The sequence below is a fragment of the Notolepis coatsorum genome (assembly GCF_963971535.1).
Source record: "Notolepis coatsorum genome assembly, chromosome: 18".
NCBI classification, from domain to species: domain Eukaryota; kingdom Metazoa; phylum Chordata; class Actinopteri; order Aulopiformes; family Paralepididae; genus Notolepis; species Notolepis coatsorum.
Window position 1 is genome coordinate 31,498,391 of NC_140182.1, and position 9,287 is coordinate 31,507,677.

Below are 9,287 nucleotides of genomic sequence, written 5' to 3' on the forward strand. Positions count from 1 at the left end.
CTACAGATGTTGTTAACAGCACAGGGTGTCGGTACTGTTTGGTACGCAATTAGCGAGGTCAGGGAAGGCCAGGCGACAGGGAACATATATCCACTAATGGGGCGGTGCGATCTGGTCAGGAGGAATTCTGAGAGGGAGATGGGGGTTAGGGCTGGCATCATAACTGAATTCCTGTGTGTGTGTGTGTGTGTGTGTGTGTGTGTGTGTGTGTGTGTGTGTGTGTGTGTGTGTGTGTGTGTGTGTGTGTGTGTGTGTGTGTGTGTGTGTGTGTGTGTGTGTGTGTGTGTGTGTGTGTGTGTGTGTGTGTGTGTGTGTGTGTGTGTGTGTGTGTGTTTGAGGGCGGGTTTGAGTTATGGACTGAGGTGAGGATTATTTAGGAAGGTGAAAGCACTTCGGCTGGTCATCACTGAAGAGAAATAGGGAGGGTATTCAGAGGTATAGTACACACAATGTGTGTGTGTGTGTGTGCGTGTGCACTCCAGGGGGGTTATCTGGGGAGAGGAATGCTGAGGGGTGTTGGTTAGCGGTACAGACAGGTTTCTTGTTTGTAAACACAATGTGTATGAGCCAATCAGCAACACACACTGAATCATGTGACTGAGTTGCCCCCCTACCCTACCGGCATTTAACTGCAGTGCAAAAACATTTATAAAAACGGGGCTCTATGGAGAAACCATGACACTCTGCTGATTAACTCAATCAGCGCCAGACCAGAGGATAGTCGGGTTATCTCGCCACGCGTTGAGCGCCAGGACCCCCGAAAACCCGAGTATAGTTGGGTTTTCATCGTTATTTCTTTTATTTGATATTTTTATTCAGTTCTCTCACACGGACCCCGGGGTTACCATAGGGAACCACTCTGAGATCGCTGTCAGGCTGCTCAACGATCATCAACTTGCCGCCCGGCACCCCCCTCGCACCTGTAGGATATCGTGGATATCATGAAGAACGTGCTCAGTCAACCGAGATCCAGTTAATAAGGTTTATTAGCCAGACAGATAGAATAATATATACAAGATAGTTAGATACATGGCTGAGTGGCTCTCGCCCAGGTTATCAGCTAAATGACCTAGGTAGAGAAGACCAATTGTTGTCGGGAGGAGCCCTATGTAGTGAAACGGGGGGGGGGGACACTCATATGATAGGTCAAACGAGTGGGGGGGGGATAAGGATAAGGGATGGGTGATGGGAGGGGGGACATTTGATATCCACGACAGTTTGGTACTTTTCTCTTATTAATGTGAAATAAAACTTCTTGGTTTGGGTCTAACAATCATATAGTAAACCAACATTTTAAACAATGTGATGGTAATCTGATGGTTAATAATTTACTTAATAAAAGTCAATTGAAATCTTTAGCTTGGTGGTTGAAAGAAAAGCTTAAAATAGAAATATTTACATACGTAATTCATGACTTGATTGACTGGATTAAGGTCTGTGTGTTATTTTGATATCAGAGATGTGGGAATAGATATTACCCTTTTCTTTTATTAATAATGGTCTGATTTAACCACTCAAATACCTATATCAATGGTCCTCAACTCTGATATCAAACAACAAACAACATACACATATCTTGGCTTGGCACTTACCTCCAGTCATTCACGTCGTGAATCAGACATTTAAGTGTTAACTATGTGTCTTCATGATAATATCTATAGGAGCTAAAATCATGGTCGTACATATACAAACATAGTAATACCCAACCAAATAAACACATGTGAACACTGTCTCTGTGTGGTCAGAGCACAGGGTAAAAACACAAAACCGTGTGCATAATTATCAGGAACAGGACTTACAAATAGACATTAACCTAGTGGCTAATGTATAAAAGACAACATTTAAAACCGTTAACCTAGTGGTTTATATAAAAAAAAACGGACAAAAGGTGATTATGCTAACCGTGTTAAACTATGTGTGTATATAATTTAGATAAACTGTTTTATGCATTGTTCTAGCATATTGTGCATATACTATCAACGGTCAAAACAAAACGTTAGGTTATGACTATAACCAAGTTCTGTTAGTTAGGGGCGATGCTTGGCATCGCTACTGCACTATCTCGCGTACGTGCACGCGTACTGAATAAACCACAAATGTACCTCTAATACCAGTATTAGTCTGACCACACCCCTCATCAGCTTACCTTCATAAGCAGGTGTGTGGTCACCTGCTCTCCTCCTTCCCAAGCTTTCACCACAAGGTGAGGACCAGGGCTGCAGCGGCGTCCGATGCCAAGCATCGCCCCTAACTAACAGAACTTGGTTATAGTCATAACCTAACGTTCTGTATCGTTAGTGGCTTAGCTTGGCATCGCTACTGCACAAGGGAGGCCAAGCGGAGCCACTTGGCTGACAAATACACCCCGCTGACAGCCCCCCAAAACCATCAGAACAGGGAGGGCCGAGCCCCCCCGACCCCCCCTAATGGAGGGTAGCCCCCCTATTAGGGACGTCACGGGAGGGCGACGGACCCGACCGTGCGAAGAGGCACTCAAGCAACTCAACGCACAGGGTGAGCAGACCGTGGCTTGACCCCACGACTACACACACGCACAACCCGCATGCCACCCGGGAACGAACGGAGGAACAACCTCGTTACTGCCCCCAGAATCACGGGGTCAAGGGCAAACCCAACCCCGTGGCAAGGCCGTAGCAGCGGAGCACGAAGGAAGACCCAGACCCACCAAAAGGACTGGACTCCCTGGAATGGGGGCCCGGAGAAGTCCATGATGCCAGCATCAAGACCCCACCAGGTGGGCACGTAGTGCCCCGCCCCCCACATCGCCAGCGTATTCGGACAAAGGCCCCTCAGTTACTGCACCTGGTATTCCCAGGCGGAACCAACCAGGCCAGAACCTGCCCAGCTTCCGAGATCGGACGAGACCGGGCGTGTTCAGGTCGGTATGGCCGTAAGCCGAGCGGGCCCCGTCCCCCCAATAGTACACCGCCTGGCACACTGACCCTGCAGAATAGGCAGTCAGCATGGCCGTAAGCACACAAAAAAGGTTAACCAACGGAAGCAGGCAGCGCACCGGGGAAAAACCAGGCAACAGGCTGTTAACCCTAGCCTGGAGACTGCGGACGAGACAGGCGCCAGAGGGGACAGCTGAACACAGCCGCCCCGGCGGAAGGAGCGTAAGCTGGCGGTGTTGCATGACCAAGCCTCCATTTAACAACCCCCACCCAGAGGGGTCGAGGCAGAGAAGGCTGACACGATTGGCAGACGTCATGAACGTGCAGGGGCACCCTCAAACGGTGAACCCGGGAGTTGACACTGCTCCAACACACCAGGGAATCAACCACCTCGGTGTTACCCAATGCGGTGGTTGTTCCTATAACCCCTCAAGAAAAAACTCCAAAACACACCTGCGGGTATACACCGGCTATACCGCAGTACAAGTGTTTCAGTTTCCAAAAAGGGTTAACCCAGGCCTACGGGTCGCAAACATCACTTCGGACCGGGCCTGGCGGTACGGGAAGCACAGGGTCACCAGAGGAGGTCAAAAAAACCACCCCCACAGGCCCCTCTTCGCCATGCGTGAGAGAGGAGCGAAAAATAATGGAGAACCAGCCCCTAAGCACACCGTACCTGGTATTCCCCGGCGGTCTCCCAACCAAGTACTAACCAGGACCAACCTGTGTAGCGGCCGAGATCCGACGAGATCGAGCGCGTACAGAATGGCATGGCTGTAAGCCATGACGACAGTGCTGAGTAAAAACATACCCAACCAGGGTCTCCATAGCGCTTAACCCTGTGACACCCAGACCGACCTGGCATTTTTCCCCCTGAAAAAAGCCCAAGTCCCTCAGGGTACCAGAACAGCAGATCTGCATCCCCGGCGGACAACGGGTTCAACTGATCTGGACCAGCGTGACCAGAACCAGTCCCGTGCCCTAACCACGCCGACATGCCTACTCCAGGAGAAGGGCAGATATGCGTGTTGATCTTAACATGAAAAGAAGGCGCCACCCAGACGTCGGGACGAACCGCGCCTGGTGGCCCACCCCAAGGGCGTGAGACCCCACTACATATGTTCAGATCCATCCCGTCATCATCCCCCAGACATGAACGAGAATCCGTCGACAACCCACCCAGGTCATGGGATGTGGTCGCCGGAAGAGGAAAAACCCCCATCCCAGTTGCTTTATAAAAACGCTGTTTCAACCACAAGCAACTAAGGCGTGCCAGTCAATCGCCTGTTTACAGCGAGCTAGCACTACACGTGCGTCGGGACACACCCCCATCAATGAACAGGCTATTTAGACCTGTCATTGAATCCCCAAGGCGCCCAGGGGAACGACAAGAGGGGTGTGACACTCCCTAACTCCAACACTTCTGGAATAGAAAGAAGGAAGCATCAACAGTATGTATCCCAGTCTACACAGCCGGGGTAAAAAATGTTCACATTTTTACATCCCACCACCCTCCCATAGGAAAGAGACGGGGATCCCCAGAGAGACTTCCCACGCGAGCTGTACAGATTGAAAAGAATATATTGCACCTTGAGCCATGTAAAAAACTGGTTTTAGGGCCTCCGGGGAAGAGGCACCGAACCCATACACACTCAATAAACGAATTGAATCGAATATACATACAATAGAAAAGGACCCTTCTAGAGGGTCCACTCACTTTGACAATCTGAGGAGGAAGGCTCTGTACTCTGATGGAGGCTTCCTCACATGGAAGAAGGAGTCCGAACTCACAGAAGGCCTGAGTAGGCGCTTGGTGAGGAGGAGCCCTGACCACCCCCCCTGAAAACAGATCCATCACATGGACCTGAACAGCACACGGAAGTCCTACCAACAGAGACGCGCACGGTGACGTACTCTATGGCGGGGGAATTCCTGCGGTGCACACGCCCAATATACCAGGCCGTGGGACCAGGAACTCCCTCCCCCCCCCCCCCCCCCCCCCCCCGTAACGTGCCGAACCGCCACGTGACGGGAACCTTGAAGGACAGGGGGTGTACCCCTGACCGACAGAACAATGGGGAGAGGAAAGGTTACCAGTTCACCCCTTTACGACCCCACACCCATGATACGACGTAACGACAAAAAGAGAATATGACACAGTCATAGTCAGCTCTATGAAGCGTTTCACAGCTCCACACAGCGCACGAGCTAACCTGCTATCTGATTTTTACTAAGGAAAAACACAGAATAGAGAGGGCTCTAAGAACCCCGGTCCAACATACACATGTGCTTCTGTGGCCAGTACAACCCAGTTGTAGGTCACATGACACACACAACCCATCATCACCTACAAAAAATGGCAAAAACACTCAACAGAGGAACGCCGTTTTTTTTTTCACAATGAGAGAATACATCATTCTTGATTAGTATCGACCACAGGCCTTGCTAAGCACACATGACAGCAACCAAACCAATTTCCCTTTAGGAAATAAGTTTCTCCAGCAGATTTAGCACAACCTCAGCAATCAAGCTGAGAGTTACATCGTATCCCTACCACACAAAAGACACAATTAATGCACAACATGTCTGATAGGAGGTGATAAAGTCCCCAGGGAACCGGGGGGGGAAACACAATCCTCCTATTTTACCCTCAATACGGCCAGTTAAAACAGGAAAACCTGTTAATGTGTGAACTCACTGTTCATTGTCATTACAGTCTGAGAAAGAACATTCTTCTACTCACTCGTCACCAAGCATAGCTTCATAGGTTAGTTGCCTTAGTAGTGAGTACACGGTACACATAAACACCATGATGTTTCTCACACAACAACCAGATCAATACATCACGATCTGCACGGAGAAGCTAACTGCCAGTGACAAAAACAGCTCACACACAACCCGCAACGTATCTCAAATGCATTGCAACAACACACGTTTTGGGAAAAAACACCGTTATTCACAATACATTTAGCAAGGTAAAACCAGAAGACGTGTTATGAGGTCTGGCCAACCCCGTACCTGCCCGGAACGCAGATCAGCGAAGTGCAGTCACAAGCCACCGTAGAACACAGCCGTCCCGTGTTGTTCGATCCGGGCAGCGTCGCCGCTCCACCAGTCGCTACAGTCCTCTTTGTTGACGCAATCCCCGTCTAGGCTCAGGCAGGGTCGACGAACATCCCCTGTCAAGGATGACGTCGTGGTCAAGAGTGTAAAACATGTTAAAAATCAAAGCACGTTCAACAGAATAGCATCAAGCTAACGGCTGCTCCAACCGTTCGGGTGCTATTGCTTCCGCTCGCGAGACGCCGATCTACGACGCACGCGATCAGGAGCGAGCTCCCGGCGGCGCGCGAGAAGCCAAGCTACCCCGCGCCAGGCCACCGACCGGCTAACCGTAAGCTATGAACATGTAAACAATGACATAACACTCACCCAGACAGGCCGCCGTTCTGAACCCTCCTCACTTTTTAAGAGAAAAGAGAAAACAAGACGTCAACACCGCTTCACAACGGTGACATTAACACGTCCGGCGGAATCAGCACAGTACCAACTGGCCTGTATAGCTGACTTTGAACATGAATCTGCCGCTATCGCACATTACATGCACATATCCCCTCGTGAAGGAATACTCTCATTTGGATATGAAAGATGGGGTCTTAACACGGTGACAGAGAGAATCCACTCGTCCAGAACACACAGGGATCACCAGTGTCAATGGTCGCGGCCCACTAGTTAAAACTATAATGGTCGCCAGACCAAGGCCTTCTGTCGCCTAGACGGCTAAACAAAGGACCCTAGCCTGGGGCCGGTTTCCATAAACTTTGCCAAGTAGCCCCCATAGCACTAACAGACAAGTGGAGCCCGCCAGCAAACACTACTCACCCAACCTGGAACGCACCGCTCCTCACAACAGCGGCATGTCCGACAGTTCAGCTGTGGCCTGACAGGTTTCACCCCAACAAACACAGCAAGGAACTGCAGTTGAGAAGCATGCAGCGGCGTGCTCCCAATACGAAAACCGGTGGAGGGTTTGTAGAATGATCATCATCTTCTAGACACTCCAGTACGAAGACAATATCGCCGTATTTTCTCGAAAATAGTGAGAGAGAAAATAAAGATATGATGTCAACGTATCCTTGTTTCCCAAGCTGTTCCTAATCCAATTTCTTCCATCATGGTGTCAAGTGTGGGGATCTACCGAGGCACCTCTTCCTTGTGGTGAAAGCGAGAAGGAGGAGAGCAGGTGACCACACACCTGCTTATGAAGGTAAGCTGATGAGGGGTGTGGTCAGACTAATACTGGTATTAGAGGTACATTTGTGGTTTATTCAGTACGCGTGCACGTACGCGAGATAGTGCAGTAGCGATGCCAAGCTAAGCCACTAACGATACAGAACTTGGTGTCTTCTTTTATGAGACAACAAACCAACTGATTCTGTCCTGTTTAACAATATAATTTGGCAACTTAAGGTTGTTCAAATGTGATGCAATGTGACTCTGTGATCATTCCTTCCTTTAGCAATCCATTTTTGCTTGTTATTATAAAATTGGTTAGTGCAATCTTACTGATTGTATTTCATCACATTCTTAGTTAATAATTTTCCAGATACATATGAAATTTGTGAAACAGTTCTTGTTTGTGAAGGCATGAATCTGACAGATGCCACTGTTGACAAGCTGTTCTCTGCCAGAGGTGTGTCCTTCTGTGGTGATCTGCTGTGTGTTGAACGTATCGTACATTCAGTCGATGTTTCTGTGAGTCTGTCGTGTGGCAGCGCCGGACAGTAAGACAGTAATCCCCAAAAAAAAAACATAACAACATAACAACGGTAGGCTGTCGGGATGGCACAGCAGGCCCAATCTCGTTGACGGTGATCACTCTGAACTCGTAGGTGTCTCTCTCTCTCAGGCCGTCGAAGGTGAATCTCCTCTCCATCAGTGTCTCCTTGGTCTGCCACGGGCCGCCGGGGTGAGGCCGCATGTCGTCCTTTCTGTCTCTGCTCCCCTTCTTTGGGGACGTCTGTGTTGTGTGGGCTCCCCCATGGTTGCTGTCGTCGCCCTGGTTGTGTCCGCAGCTCCTTGGCGGTGTCCTTCGTGGTCTTCTGCTGTTGTAGGTCGCTCAGGTCTCTGGGTTGTGTTCCTCTCTGCCTGGTCCCATTGTTGTTCGTGGTTCAGGTCACGCGTCGTCTCCCTCGTCCTGTCCTCTCACCAATATATGATCTGAGGATGATAAAAACCTGCCTTAGACAATTCCTTATATACATGATTCAACACCTTTCTGTTAAAGAGGAAAATCATTTAGGGTTAATTCAATTCATTGTGTAATACCATCATGCATTTTATTTTGGATCTGATCTTTGCATGGAATCAGACCAAAATTGCTCTTTATCTTTATAATCTGTGATGTCAATTTGAAGTTGATCTTACCTCAGGATGCGTGCGATGGGTGTACCTCTGGATACTTACCTCGTCACGACTTCTCTGGCTTTCCTCACACCTCTAGTGTGGCTCATGTGTCACGATATTAGCATAGAGAAAAACACAAAACAAAAACCTCTAGGCAGCCAGGCAGTTATTTTTGCATGAAATACATCCATTCATTTTCTCGTCGACTCTTAGGTAGCATTAATTCAATTACCTCCAATACAACTTGTGCATTTTGATAATCATGATTATCCTGCTTCCAACTGATAAAAATAAATCTAACCCTAACTAACCATACTGTCATGCACTTGTCCTAATAAACTAACCTACACTGTAGTACTCAATACTTTGATAGACGTTGTTACTCAGCTGATAGAGTTGTGCCCTTCCTGATGACCTGTCGCACAGAACTTGTAAGTCGCTTTGGGTAAAAGTGTCAGCTAAATGACAACCGTGTACACCTTGTGCTCCAACTGGTGGTTTTGATATTTGCAGTCATGGAAAGTACTTGAAATAGCAAGGATTTAGTGGTTATAAGCCGAGGATAGAAGGAGGAGATAGCATGCAAGTTATGTAATTTTCATCATTAATCTTTCATTTTCGGCAATTATACTTTGTCTGATTTTGATCAGAATGTGTATCTCTAATTATTGTGCCTTCATGAACAGAGAGATGATGAAAATGACTGGTCAATCATTTTGTTAGTATGGGGTAGCTTTTCATAACTGCAATATCATCACCTGTGTCTAATTCATGTTGTATAAATAAACAAGATTAAGTTCATTTTGAAACATTGCATTAATTGCATTTTGTGCCTTGTTACCATCCATTGTCAGGTGAGTTTCGGTGGGAACAACGAGAAAATCTGCATCTAAAGTGATACTTCATAATTTGGGCCCCTACGTGTGGTCAGAGTGGAGGTCTTCTCAGTATGTTTGTATGTCAGTG